Source organism: Acomys minous (genome assembly GCF_964271855.1).
Source record: "Acomys minous genome assembly, chromosome: 2".
Lineage (NCBI taxonomy): Eukaryota > Metazoa > Chordata > Mammalia > Rodentia > Muridae > Acomys > Acomys minous.
Genome location: NC_140484.1, coordinates 121,875,958 through 121,891,074, shown reverse-complemented (window position 1 = coordinate 121,891,074; position 15,117 = coordinate 121,875,958). Strand labels below are relative to the sequence as shown.

The window sequence follows — 15,117 nt, the reverse complement described above, 5'->3', positions numbered from 1 at the left end:
CCTTCTTGTTGAGTGAATGCCACAGGAATAGAAGTTTTATTTTGTGCACCTTAATGGTTGATATTTGTGTAGTTGAATATGTTGCCTCATCTCCCTTACTTTGGAACAACACCGTGTTACTGTGAAATTAATTAAAAACTAATTAAAAGCTAATAATAGTACTTAATTACTTAGAGAGGCATTGCTTAATAATAGAACAATCATAAGTGTATTTCATAAGTCTGTCTCATAAGTCTCTGCAAACGAGCTCGGGGGGAAGAGGAATGCTCTACTCAAGCCACTTTCTCTCTTTAAATGAACTGTGGTGAAATAGAATAAGCATAGAGAGTGAAAGGGCAGCTAAAGGAGCGGGGCTGACGCATTCAGTTTTTAGTGTTGCATTCTAAGGCAAGAACAACTAGAATATACATATGCTTAAATTATCTAATATTATTAATTTTACAAGTTATGTAATAGTGCTCAAGGCTTTTTAAAAATCTCTATAGAAATAGAGTATAAAACAATGGACGTTAAAAGTGGGAGCTGAGTAAAGAGAAAACAGACAGAATATTTTACCTGTTACTTTAGAAAATATCAATTTCCCATATCTCACTAACCAAAGTTTGAGCAAGCCTTGCCAATGAGGACATGCAAATATTAAAAGTGGATGTTTGTATTATGATTTAAATTTAGAATACATAGGCGTGTATATGCTTATTTTCTCTAACTTCAGCAACAATATAAGGAAAAGTATCACATATTGAGGAAATAATACATAGTAATAAGAAGAATAAAAAAGACCACGACTTGTCCAAAGTCACACAACTGAGGGAAGAGCTAGGGTTTGATTCTTATTAAATTTTTTCACATTTTATTTGATTGTTTAGAGGTAAGGATAAATGGACTGAACTCAATTATGAGAGACTACTTTCAGGATTGTGATTTATAGAGCTGGAAAGGACACTAATTGTGATGCCATTTTGAAACTCCCAGAAAAGAAGACCATTGCATGACATGCTACCTGTGCACAGACCCTGTGAAGGGGTTCAGCCCACAAGCTCATCTTCCTGACCCCAGTTCCTGGTCTTCCAGTGTTACCTCTACTGCTCCCACTTCATGGGCTCCACCATACATGTCAAATAGGCTTTCTTATTTATTTTATTCTTATGTGTTTTGCTTCATAGCTGTTTATCTTCTAATAGACCAAAGAACATTTTCCAACAAAGCAGAAGGCACCTCATGTAGATGGAAGGGTGATTATTTGTATTTTCTGTTGGAATAGACATTAGTATTTCAGTAGAAGAAATATGCTACCAGAATTCTCAATTAGTCATTCTCCTTTCAACTTTTTACTTTTAAGGCTTCTAATGTTTCCATATAAACTCTACTGATTTCTGATTAGTCAGTTGTTACTGTTGGAAACAGAACACACACACACACACACACACACACACACACAGACACACACACACACACACACACACACACAGCCACTGATTTGTAGGATAAGCACAAAGTGAAATGTTCCCAAGTTTTGTGATGAGTCAGCCTGACTCCACTCCAAGTGTTGTCCTTGACTTTCTTTCCCAGGCAAGTGAGTCAGTAAGTGAATCAAGGTGGCAGGCAATATTAATTTACTGGGAAGGGCACAGTTCAATATTGGATCATGTTGAGACATTCTCAAACACAGGGGATTCTGTAAAGATTGAGTGGAACCATTAACTAGTGGTTTCCAACATAGACCCTGGATCCTTGGGAGCTAAGTGTTACTGCAGATCTGTAATAATCTGAAGACTTGAAGCAACAGCTGCCACACAGCTGTGTCCTGTGTTCTTAACACACTGCTTGACGCTTTCTTCTGTCCCAGCTTTGTCACATGAAGATTCTTGTATTTCTGGAAGCTGCTGGGGACCTTGTGGCATGGTACAAGAATGTGGGAGCTATGGTCTGGAAAGCAGCAATTAAAAATGGGTCTGGGGAAAAGACAGAGATCTAGAGTCCAGGGACAAAGAGAAAGATAGGGATAGCACCTAAGGTTGACGTGGGAGCAAGTGCAAGGGAGTTCAGACCTTAGCTGGGTGTGAGGGAAAGACCCAAGGGTAGGGATCTCCAGCAGCCTTGCTATGTCTTCAGTGGCTTTCCAGAACCTCTTCTCATTGGGACTTGAGATAGGTCAAGTTACTTTAAGCAGTATTACTATTTGGGAGGTACAATACTTAAGTTTTGGGTCTGGCCTTGTTCTTGGATGGGCTACTAACTCTGCAGGTCATAAAATATCCTACCTTTGTGATTAATAATATCCCTTTAAATATTACATCACAGTAGTTTTACATCACTGTACATTTGCCAAGTCACCTTTGCATTGCAAGGTAAGCTCATTAAACTTTCACTGTTGTCAAAGGGTGGGGATGCTTAAAAAGTAACCGTGATAGCAGTTGTGAGGATGGCATCTATTCATACTTACAAAAATGCAAAAGCTCCATGTCAGTCTCGAAAGCACGAGAATTGTCTACAGTCACTTCAAGAGTAGGATCCTTGGTTGAGTCATCTCACTCATCTTAGGCGCCACGTGCTTTTTTGTTTGGTTGTTTTTTTTGTTTTGTTTTGTTTTGTTGTTTTTGGATTTTTGGTTTTTTGAGACAGGGTTTCTCTGTGTAACAGCTCTGGCTGTCCTAGAACTCACTCTGTAGTCTGGGCATCGCCTTCTAACTATGAAGTGTACATAGTGCCTGGGAGAAAAGAGACTGTAGCATGTGAATATCAGGCAGAGCTGTTGAAGGGGAGAGATGTGAGGGAATTTGTTCTTAAACATATGGTGAACTGTTTGGAGGTTTCTTAGAAAGAAAGACTTTGGGTTCAGGTGGAGGAATGAATGCAGCTAGGAAAGACGTAACTTTTAAAAATCTGTGTGTATTTGAGCGTGTCTCCGTGTATATAAGCACATATGTGATGTACCCACGGAGACCAGGAAGTCGTGTTAGAGCCTCTGCAGCTGGAGCCACTCAACATGGGTCCTAGGAACTCTGTTCCTCTACAAGAGCAGCAAGGTCCCTTAATTGCTGAACCATCTCTTCAGCCCCAGTGACACCACTCTTATTCAGCAGATTGGGAAATGGATAATGAGCAAACACTATCACAGAAGCAATTATTATGAAACCAGTGCAGCTTTCACTACTATAAAATGGCTGCTTTCAAAAGGGCAGTGTGTGCATGAAGATGAAGTTCAGCAGGCATTTGTACAGCTCACGTAAGGCCCTGGGTTCCATGCCCAGCAAGGTAGACTGTCCCTCCCTCCCTCCCTCCCTCCCTCCCTCCCTCCCTCCCTCCCTGCCTCCCTCTCTCCCTCCCTCCTCTACCCTCGGTCTTTCCTTGCTTTTTCTAAGATTATAAAGAAATTAAATAAATGACAATAAAATCAATTTTACTCTTCACATTTCTGATTTTGTTAACCAGTGAAGTTTACAAAATTTTTTTTTCTTTTAAGGAACAGTATGTTAGATAATGTAGTTTTAAGGATATTTTCCATTTTTAGACATTATTGTCTTCCTAAGTATGGCTGAAACTTAGCTTCTCTTACATGACATATACTAATTTTGCACATTTAAGATTAACTCATGGTTTGATTTGTGTGAATATTTAATATTTACCTTTTGGTAACTGTATAAATACTTTTATGCATGAATGCCTGTGTATTCTTCTGTGGAATACGAGTATTTCTTCCCTCTGTAGTTACTCACAGAAGTATGTCTGCAGTTGTTATTTTCTATGTAATTATTGGTAATTTTCTCATCACATTTGTAGAGTGCTTGCCCATACATTTCCCAATGTTCTGACAACATAACTAGTTTTTCATTTCCCTGGTGTCACTTCTATTGCCAACCTGTATCTTCCTACTCTAAAATAATTAATGCCTCTATCAGTCTGATTGTTCTTCCCTTACAGGACCTCCTTTTGTGTGTATGTGTGTGTGTGTGTATTGTGCAAAATTTGATATTACTGTATTGTTTTTTACTCCCTTTCTCCTAACTTAACACTCCTGATTTGGTGGCACAAATCTTGAGAAAGAATACTTGAGAAGTCAAGCCGTTGAGAACTAAGTCATTTGATGGGTTGGCACAATGGAGAACTCGGGTGGGAAATTGTTTTCCTTAGTGCTTTGAGTACACTTCTCAGCTGTCCTAATTTTCATGGCTGTTTCTGAACTTCAGTGTCTGATTTTTATCTGAGTTCTTTGTTGATTTTGAAAAAAATAGGATCCTGTCTTTATTTTTGGTATTTGAGCATTCCTCATAATATGACAGCATATGGACAATATCTGTTTATGCTCTGAACACGTAGGAACCTGCTGCTCTCTTCACTGAAGAGAAGGGAAATATATAAACACTAATTGTCTTTTGGTAACTTATTTTTTTACATTTTCTACCTTCTTAGTTCTTGGAACTCCTACTAACTATAAATTGAGCATCTTGAATCAGTACTATGATTGCTAAGTTTTGCCTTTTTAACTTTTTTCTTGTGTTACATCTTAATTTATCTTTCTTTTTATCGTTTTTCCAGACAGGGTTTCTCTATAGTACCTTGGCTGTCCTGGACTCGCTTTGTAGACCAGGCTGGCCTCGAACTCACAGCAATCTGTTTGCCTCTGCCTCCTGAGTGCTGGGATTAAAGGTGTGTGCCACCATGCCCTGCTAATTTATCTTTCTAGACACTGTTTCATTGTTTGCGTTTTGCTTGACATTTACTTCTGATATTAACATTTTCCTTTTTATTATTTTTCTTTCATCTATTACGCCCCAGTTTCCCCTTCCTTCTCCCCAGGGCCTTCCCCCAAACTTCCTTTTCCCCTATATCCACCCCACTTCATCATGTCTCAAAAAAGGGCAGGCTTTCCAAGGACATCGACCAAATACTGCACTTGACGCCTTGCCTTGTTACAAAGGATGGCCAGTTCAGGTTCCTTGTCCCCCCTTACTAGGACTCTTCACTAGTGTCACCCTTGGGGATTCCATGGAGTTTCCTTTGTGCTAGGTTTCTACCTTGCTCCCAAAATGCCCCTCCCTCCAGCCATCTCTTCACTATTCTGTCACTCCTTCCTCCTCCACCTGATCCTTCCTGCTCCCATCTCCACCCACCCCCCGTCCACCCACGAAATCTGTTCTATTTCTCCTTCCCAAGAAGATCTTGCAGCTCTGCTTAATTCCTCCTTGTTACTTAGCCTCTTTGGGTCTGTAGGTTGAAGCATGATGATCCTTTAATTTACAGCTAACATGAACACTTTCTTTCACAAGAACTAGCTTTTCTCTGTGTTAATTTTTGCAATATATTTTACTTGCTTCATGAGCATTGTGCCTTTATTTTACTTCTCTTCCTGCATTATCTTCCCTTACTATAACTTCAGTATATTTGAAATGGAAAGGAAGTAAGAGAGTGGAGTATATGGGAAGGTTTGGAGGAAGGGAGAGATGATGTAAATATAATCCCAAAAATAATTTTTATCTTATTTTTATTCTAAAATATTTTTAGAAGGTAGTAAAATATAATTGAATTGGGCAGTTAGTTGATACTGATGTTCACACAGACATGTGATTGCCTATAGATTTTTGTGAGGCTTTTTGTATTTACCTGCTTTGAGAAATTATAAATGTTATTGATTCATGTTGCCATCCTAAATAAGTAATCAATTTTATTCTTACTCAGTTTTAAGTGGATTTTAGCCATATAGTACAGGATAAACATACTACAATGAACAGACCCAAAAGAGATAAGTAACAAGGAATACCCAAGGGGAGATGCTTAAATCTCACTTGGAATGGGAAATAGAATAGAAGGAAGTAGTGGTTGGAGAGAGGGAACAAGGTAGGAGAGGGAGCACAGAGGGAATGAGGGTGGAGATCAGACCTGGGAAAAATGGTGGCAGTAGGACAGAAGGCATGCAAGAAAAATAAAAATTGTGGGTAGGGGCATCTCTGTGACAAGCAGGAGACCTAAGTCAGACTAAGCCTCTGAGAGGATATGAGGGGGACTCCTACTAGTGGGGCCATGGAGATGGAAGAGGACACCCTTTGCTAGGTAAGAGTCCTAGTGCAGGGAGGGGAACACCAACCCACCTACACAATCTTTGATCTAAAACTTACCTTGCTTACAAGACATGCAGGGATAAAGATAGAACAGATAGAGCAGAGATTGAGAGAAAGGCCCAACCTATGACCCACCCTGACACTATTAATGATATTCTGCTATGTTTGCAGACAGGAGCCTATCAAAGTTGCCCTCAGCAGTTGGTTTGAAACACATGCTGAGACTCACAGCCAAACACTGGGTGATGCATAGGCAGTAATGTGGAAAAGTCGGGGGAAGGATGTATAAAAGGACCTAGAGGTGATAAGAGCTCCACAAGGAGTCCAACGGAGTCAACTAACCAGTTGCCCAAAGGGGCCTATGGGGCCTGAAGCACCAACCAAGGACCATGCATGGACTGGACCTAGGTCATTTACATAGATGTAGCTGAAGGGGAGCTCAAGCTAATGTGGGTCTTCTAGTAAGGGGAGCAGAGGCTGCCTCTGACAAGGACTATGTTGCCTGCTTTTTCATCACTACCTCCTGACAGGACTGCCTGAATAGGCCAACAGGGATGAGGGTGGATTTAGTCCTGATTTGACTTATTGAGCTGAGGTGGGAAGATAAGGGGCTCCCCTTTTCCGAGGAATAAGGGAGGGAGTGTGGGACTTGGAGGAGAGGAGAGAGAGGCCTATGGCCAGGATGTAAAGTGAGTAAATAAATAAATTAATAAAAAGATCATCACCAGTTTATTACAAACACTTTCACCATTGTCCATAATACCATCTCAGAAAATGTTTATGAAGCTTATGTTCTCTGAAAGAAAATCTACTGGAAGTCTATACTAAACTTACATTTAATAAAAAAAAGAAAAAGAAAAAATTAATTCAGCTGTGGTTTGGGAAATGATTCATGAGTGAGATACTTGTCTTAGAAGTGTGCAGAGTAGAGCTTTATAGCTATAGTAGGTGTACAGCAAACCAACCTTTTCAGTAGAGGCTCCCAATTTTGTTTTCTTTATTTTTCTTTAGGCTGCTCTGTCTGTCATGTGCCATGCCTAGAAGATGCTGTAGTCTAGCTGCAAATGCCCTGGGATCAGGAGAGAGACTGGATGCCGCTCTGCCTTCTCATCCTTAAGTGAGTATGTCGAGAGACTCACTATTGCCATTCCCGATGAGCATGCAGTATGCCCAGCCTTTTCTCCATCACTGTTTACCATCCAAGAGGAGCAGAAAGGGGCCTTGGGATCCAGATGTCAACGTCCTAAGGCTCTCACCCATACTTGGTGACTCCATTCCCTCTGGTTGTGCTTGTTTCACATCCCTATGCCTGCATTCCGTTTTGAGGTAAAAGGGCTGTCCATCTCCCATCAGCTCTCCACTCCTACTTTGTTTTTTGCTTTAGGAGTTTATAGATTTTTGTTTCTTTATATTCTTTTCAGTGAGGTTTCTAGATGAAGAGAAGATGAATTGATGGGTTTAATAATAGATATAAGAGTAGGGTTAATGAATGTTTTCCCTTTAGCTTCCTCATCTATAGAGTAGAATAACAATGGTACAATAAAAATGTGGGAATAAAACAGAAGTGTTAAAATGAAAGTTCTTTGAACAGTATTAGCTCCTAGGCAATCAATACATGTTTGATGGCAGTATTTACTATTATTATTGCCGAATAAGATAAAAATTCCTTACTTGGTTATGTGCATCTCTGGAATTAAACATATGAGTATATTTCTATCTCTATCTCCTTTTCTCTCTCTTTCATACACACACACACACACACACACACACACACACACACACACACACACGTACATGTGTGCACATACTCCCAATATGTTTGAACTAGAACATTAAACAAGAAAGTACAATTATAGGAAAGTAAGTTTTTGTCTTAGTTAGGGTTTCTGTGGCTGCAGTGAAAGACCAAGATCAAAAAGCAAGTTGGGGAGGAAAGGATTTATTTGGCTTACACTTCCATATTGTAGTCCATCACTGAAGGAAGCCAAGACAGGAACTCAAACAGGGCAGGAACTGATGCAGAGACTGTGGAGCGGTGATGTTTACTGGTTTTCTCATCATGGGGTTCTAGACCTGCTTTCTTTATAGAACTCAGGATCACCAGGCCAGGGATAGCACCATCACAATGGGGCTGAGCTCTCCCACATCAATAACTAAGAAAATGCTCTACAGGCCTCCCTATACTTGATCTTACAAGTGAATTTTCTCAATTGGGATTTTCTCTTTCAGATGACACTAGCTTGTCAAGTTGACATAGAAGTAGTCAATACAATTGACCCTTTTCAACCTGACATATAATACTTTTTTAAGTTATAGCTTTTCCTTTCATTGGTTTGTCCCCAAGAAACCAGATAAATAAATATCACAAATATGAAATACACTGCAAACTTAAAAGTTAAAAAATCTTTACAAATTTACTTTAAAAGGCTTAATCTCTGTAAAAATGTAGTTTTTTTAAAATCCCAAATCTCTTAAAAAAATTCAAAGCTCCTCAACTGTGTGCTCCTACTTAAACAAAACAAACAAAATGAAACAAAATAATGTTAAATACTTTTTTACATCAAGAGTGAAGAACGAGGGTACAGCCACAATGTGAACAAAGCAAAACAACATTCTAACAGTATAAATAAGTCAATGTTCAATATCTGGGATTCGCTCATGATCTTCTGGGCTCCTCTACGGGACTTGGGTCACTTCTCAAGCGCCACCCTCTACAGCACACACAGCTTGTCTTCCAATCTCCAGCTGGCTCCATTCCACAGCTGCTGCTGTTCTTGGTTGTCCTCATATGATACTGCCGTCTCCAAAATGCTGGGTTCTTTTTCTGCAACTGAGCTGCACCTTCCCCAATAACCTCCCCTGGGCTCCTTTCAGGATGAGAAGCCTCAGCTCTTCTCTATGACCCTTTCAACCTTGGGAACTCAACTGCTATTCCTTCTCCTAATGGCCTCTCCTTGTCTCTCACAGTGTCAAGCCTCAAGATGCTCTCCATGACTCCTCCATGCCTTTAAAACCAGCACCAATGGCTAGATCTGGGTAGGGGTTTAAAGTTTACTGCCTGTATTGTCCTTGGCTGGTGCCTGGGCACAAATCTACCTATCATAATGTTCTACTTGTAGGTTTCTAGGACCCTCTGGATCCTTCTACTTTGCCATTCTCCCATGCTTCTCTCATCTAGAGTCCCAATAGGATGTCCTCCCCTCTGTCCCAGTTTCCTGGTAAGTGGAGGCTTTCGTGGGACAGCCCCTTGGGCTAATATGCAGATATAAGTGAGTATATACCATTTGAGTCTTTCTGCTTCTGGGTTAACTCACTGATTATGATCATTTCTAGCTCAATCCATTTATCCACAAATTTCAGGAATTCCTTGTTTTTAATAGCTGAGTAGTATCTAGCCAATGGTCAGAACATTCTCCACAGTTGAGTGGAGAGTGGGATATGACTTTCTCATGTACTCTGGTGCCTCACATTTGACCATGTCCCCTGGAGGGGGAGACCTGGTGGCACTCAGAGGAAGGACAGCAGGTTACCAAGAAGAGACTTGATACCCTATGAGCATATACAGGGTAAGGTAATCCCCCTCAGGAGCAGTCATAGGGGAGGGGAATAAGGGGAAAATGGGAGGGAGGGAAGAATGGGAGGATACAAGGGATTGGATAACCATTGAGATGTAACAAGAACAAATTAATAAAAAAAAAGCAAAAAATAAAAATAAAAATAAAACCAGCACCAACTGAGAAACTATTATACACAACCACGTTTGGCTGTAGCACAAGGTGTAACCTTGGAAGCCTCTAAGCACAGCTCGCATGTGCTGACTTGGTGGGAACAGTTCCCAGAAGATCTCACTCAATGATACTGCTCTTCTTAGTCACAGCCGATTCTTCAACCCTGGCTGTACATCATCAATTGTTTCAGAAAAACAAAGGTTTAATTTAGTGGTTCTGGTCTCTTGTTAATCATAGCCAATTCTTCAGCTCCAGCTGACCAGACGTCACAGATTCTTCATGATTGATTAAATAAACAGAATGAGCCAATTGGTGACAAAGCTATAATATATAAATGCAGGTTTTTTAGAAATGGCAAGGGAGGGGGAAGCGAAGGGGAAGCATGTGCTTGGGGTTAGGGTGGGTGGGAAGGGAAGGAAAAGGGGTAGGGAGGGAGGGAAGGGAAGAGTACGCAGGAACCAAAATGTCTGTTTATGTAGTGATTCTCTGGGACAGGGGAAGCCCAGTCCCTAGGTTGAGTGCAGACCATGACAGCCAGGCCCTGCAGCAGGACCTAACACTTCATACAGATGGCCCAGTAGAGTCTTTGCTTCCCTCTGAATCTTCTCAAGCCAGGCCTCTGTCATATGCCTTGTTCTCAATGCTCTTATTTTCCAAGCTCCACATAACAGCTCACTGAGCTCTCACCACGCATTGGCCTTTCCAGTTCAAAGTTTCAAAGTTCTTTCACAACCCTCTTAAAAGCAGCATAGTCAGGTTTGTCACAGCAATACTCCACTATCCTGATACCAATTTGGCATAGGGTTTTTATTACTGGTCTCAAACACCATGACAAAAATTCAAGTTGGGGAGGAGAATGTTTATTAGGCTTACACTTCCATATTGCTGCTCATTATCAAAGGAAGAGAGAACAGGAATTCAAACACAGAAACCTGGAGGCAGGAGCTGATGCAGAGGCCAGGGGAGGATGCTGCTTACTGCCTTGTTTCCCATGGCTTGCTCAGCCTGCGTGTGTGTGTGTGTGTGTGTGTGTGTGTGTGTGTGTGTGTGTGTACATTTTTATTTTTATTTTCCATATACATTTATTTTTATTACACATACATAAAACAAACTACAAGCAGCAGGGAGAACCATGGGACAATCGTGAGCTCTATAAATGTTAAATTCATAGTGGTTTAGCTATTTGTTTTTGTCAAACTTGAAGTAAACATCTTTCCTGTCTTGTTGGGTCCAAATTTCTGAATGAAATTCAGTATTTATCCTATCTCATCTCTATTAACTTAACTCCTTTATCTTGACCTAACTAGATCTTATCACCTAATCAACTAAACTTGATTGTCAGCTTGCCTTCTAAAATTTAAATTTATTTTTTAAATTTAGTGGCTTTACATTCCAGTTCTAGCTCCTTCCTTTGTCTCCTCCTGGTCCCACCCTCCATCCCTCCCTTTTCCCCCCTCTTTCTCCCCTGGTTCTCAGAAACTGGGAGCTCTCCTCCCCTACTAATTGACCCCAGCCTATCAGGTCTCATCAGGACTGCCTGAGCCCTCTTCCTCTGTCTGCCTGCTTTTTCTTGGAACTCAAGACCACTAGCACAGAGATGGCACCACTCACGGTGGGTGGAACCCTCCCACATCAATCACTTATGAAGAAAATACCCTAAGGCTTTGGAGGTATTCTCCCAATTTATGTTCCCTCCTTTCAGATTATTCTAGCCTGTGTCAAGTTGACGTTTAATTAGCCAGCATAATCCTTAATAAATATTTGATAACTTTGAATCTGTGACTTCATTTTCTTCTCTAGTTAAATTCCAAGCCTGGACTAGAGTGTTTGGGGGTGCTTACTGCATACAAACCCTTCAAACTGAAGGTTATGTCTTCATCAGTTTGCTGGAGGTTTATCATAAGTGAAGATGAATACTTCTTAGAACAGAGGAGAATGGGAGGCTGGACTCAGCATCTAAGAGTACTTGTTGCTTTTGAAGAGGACCTGGGCTTGGTTCCCAGCACCACAGGGAGGGTTAGAGGCACCTTGTGGAAATCTCACACACCCTCCTGACCTTCATGAACACCAGGCAGGCATGCTTACAGTGTACTTACATATGTTCAAGAAGTAAACACATACATATAAAATGAACAAATATTAAAAAATCTTTGAATGAGAGGTGATTGAAAGTTAATTCAGTATATAGAGACATCATGTCAAAGCTATCATGTTTTTCCTATATTGTACAAGACTTCACATGTCTTCTGTAAAAATTATTTATACTTCCCTTTCTTTCTGTGAAGATGCTGCATAAATTTCTAATCTTTCTCCATGAATTAATTTGCTTTTTTCCCATACGCCTCTGTATAAACAATGAATGCATTTCCTTTTCTTTTGATCAATCTACCAGTTGTAAGTTTATCAATGGACTCAGTTATGTAGCCTCAAACAGTTGAGGGGATGTATTTTCATCCTGTGATTCACATATGAATGTTTCATAACTTAATTATAATGTTATTGGATCCTAAGAATTTCTGAGCTTTTATAATTACCCCAAATTTGACTTTATATATCTATCTTCACCATTTTTATTTTATTGGAAAAATTTAAAAACACAATATTTTGCCTTAGAGCATAGAAATATGTCACAATTATGTTGACATCTCTTTCTAGATTATATTAAAATGCTTGCTCAAATTTTCTTACAACATGTATATTCAAGACAAATGCAGTATAAAAACTATATTAAAAAACAGATTGTCATCATTGCTACATATTTGAGCAACATACAAGCCCTAATTTAGAATTTTTATCAAAATTTTAGCAATGCTGTCTCAAAATCAATGCTATAAAGAAGATTTTTAATTAATTTACCTCCATTTTATGAATATCATAAAGGCATTGCATTGTGTATGCTTCATTTATTCATGTTTCATACTTTTGAGGAGATGGATTTTTTTCTGTGCTGTTTGCTCATTATAGTGCTGAATTTTTCATTTTGTGTTTAATCTCCCCAGAACTTTCAAGTGGAAATGTTGACTTTAAATCATCAGTGTATTGTTATGATTCCTTCTGTTATTTAAATCCCACTAGATAGACAGGAAGGATGTTTTGCTATGAGTGTTCTGCAGAGCAGGCTGTGTGTCTGTGGATTTGTAATTTAGAATGGACAGGTTGATACTTCTGAAAAATCAAAGTGGATCTTGCTGTGACATTTCCCACCAAGGGACTCACTGCCACTCCATCAGACACTCTGTGGGTGTGGGCTCTGCTGTTTCACTAAACCACAAAGAAGAAACAAAAGGCTATGTGCTGGTGCACACTGGTATCACTAGGTGAAGTTCATGGACAAATCTCCATTGTATTGACACTGTCTGCTTCCTGTCCCCAGTATGCATAAAACATAAATTGTAACTAAAATTACAATCCATTTAAATATCCTAAAATACTTGAAAAGCCCTTTTCCTGTTTAATTGTATTTGAAAGCTTCTTTAAATTGCCTTAGAATATAATCCTCTGTCTTGAGTGAGTTTCCTGACAGGAGAGGCTCACTGCAGCTCAGCTGAAGCCTAAGGGACATATTTGAGAGAGGATTAAAAAAGACTCAGGGAGCTAAAAGCAGCAGCTCATTAAAACCATCCTTTCTAGACTTTCTCCAGGCATATGAAAAATCTGATCAAATCATGGGTCCTCCTTGCACAGGGAGTCTTTTGTGTTTGAGGTTGAATTTGCTGGAGTGGAAAGCCTCTCTGAAGGGGAAAGCCAGGCTGTCTAGGAAGTGCTTGGGAGAGGCGTACTTTGTGAGGAGACTTCCTCTGCACTGGAGGAAAGACACCTCCACATTATCCACCTGGAATATTAGAGATGAGACTGATCCAGTCAAATCCACTCTTAAGTCTAACAAAACAATTCTGTCTGACTTTTATTTATTTTTACTTTTACAAGAGAGTGATATTTTCCATGAGCTCCTGGTTCCCAGATTCCTTAAATAGTTGGAAACTAGACACCCTTCTTTGTTTCCGAGTTTCATGAGGTGATTCTGACTTTAGGACTCACTGTTGCTTTTATGGAGTCTTTGCAAGGAGTCAGTGTGCTAATGATCTCTTGCATCTTCTTCTGTACTTGGCAACTTGATGAGACTATTTTTTAAAAATTGTAAGGATACATTCACACAATTATAATCATCCAGCTGTGGATGGTCTGGGCAGTTGTTGAAATATAGGGCACTTACACTTCCCCTGGAATTGACATCAGAGGTAAATTATAGTCTTTCTCAAACATGGTTGCCATCACTACCCACAGGATCAAGATGGCACACAAGAAGCCCGTGCCTATCAGGAGTCAGCTGACCACAAGTAGAGAGCTCATGTGCTCAGGAAGAAGTCTGGCCTGCTCTACTTCCTGGACATATAGAAACTTATTTTTTTTTTTTTTGGAGACACCTACTTTATAGGCACATGCATGAAGTGACAGCAGAGAGATTCACATGCCTCCACCTGTGTAGAAGAAAAAGGACAATGTTATTGTCCTAACATTGCCTTCTCTGGAGACTGAGTCCTAAAATTACAAATTTATGAATATTCTTAAACAAATGGGCTTTCACAGGTTTTATGGCCTAAAGGAGTCAAGAATTTCATATAATTACAAACTAATGGGAAACAAGAAAAATAAAACAAAACAAAACATAACCAATGAGTTTTACACATTGCATGTTGGATTAAAACAAATAATTATTTAAGGGATCATAATATTTTATTATTTAAGTTAAGATATTTGAGCTGGGGTTTGATGTATAACCCAGGTTGCCCCACACTCATATGTAGACTAGCCTGGCCTTTAACTTTCAGTAGTTTTTGTTGTTGTTGTTGTGTTTTTAGTTAAAACTAGATTTATTTCATACCACATATTCTGATTATGGCTTCTCTACGCCAACTGCTTCCAATTCCTCCATACTTCTCTACATAATCAATTCATATCCCTTCTTGTCTCTCTCATTAGAAAACAGGTATCTAAAAAACAAAATTAAACATATTGAATACAATAAAATAAAAATAAATAATCTGAGCAGGACAAAACAAACAGACAAGTAGAAAAACAAAATGGCAAACAAAAAGCACAAGAAACACACATAGATGCAGAGATACATGTTACCGAACATGGAAATTTCATAAAAACCACAAAATTGATAGACTTAATTTATAAGCAAATGACCTGTAGGGTAAGAAAATCCAACCAACAAACCAACAACCAACCAACCAAAAAACCAGAACAACGACAAATGAAAGATATGCCCAGACAAAACATTATAATTTTAAAAAAACCCTCCAAAAATAGCAAAGAGTTTGTGTGGT

The 15,117-nt window shown here is 39.5% G+C and overlaps 1 long non-coding RNA gene across 1 annotated transcript in view; it reads left to right on the top strand.

The window, feature by feature from the left end:
• The first annotated feature begins 7,125 nt into the window (after nt 1-7,125).
• LOC311584993 overlaps nt 7,126-15,117 on the top strand; it is an 88,623-nt gene continuing 80,631 nt past the window's right edge. Inside the window, exon 1 of the long non-coding RNA XR_014775075.1 lies at nt 7,126-7,173. This is a non-coding gene — a long non-coding RNA (uncharacterized lncRNA). The remainder of the gene's footprint in view (nt 7,174-15,117) is intronic.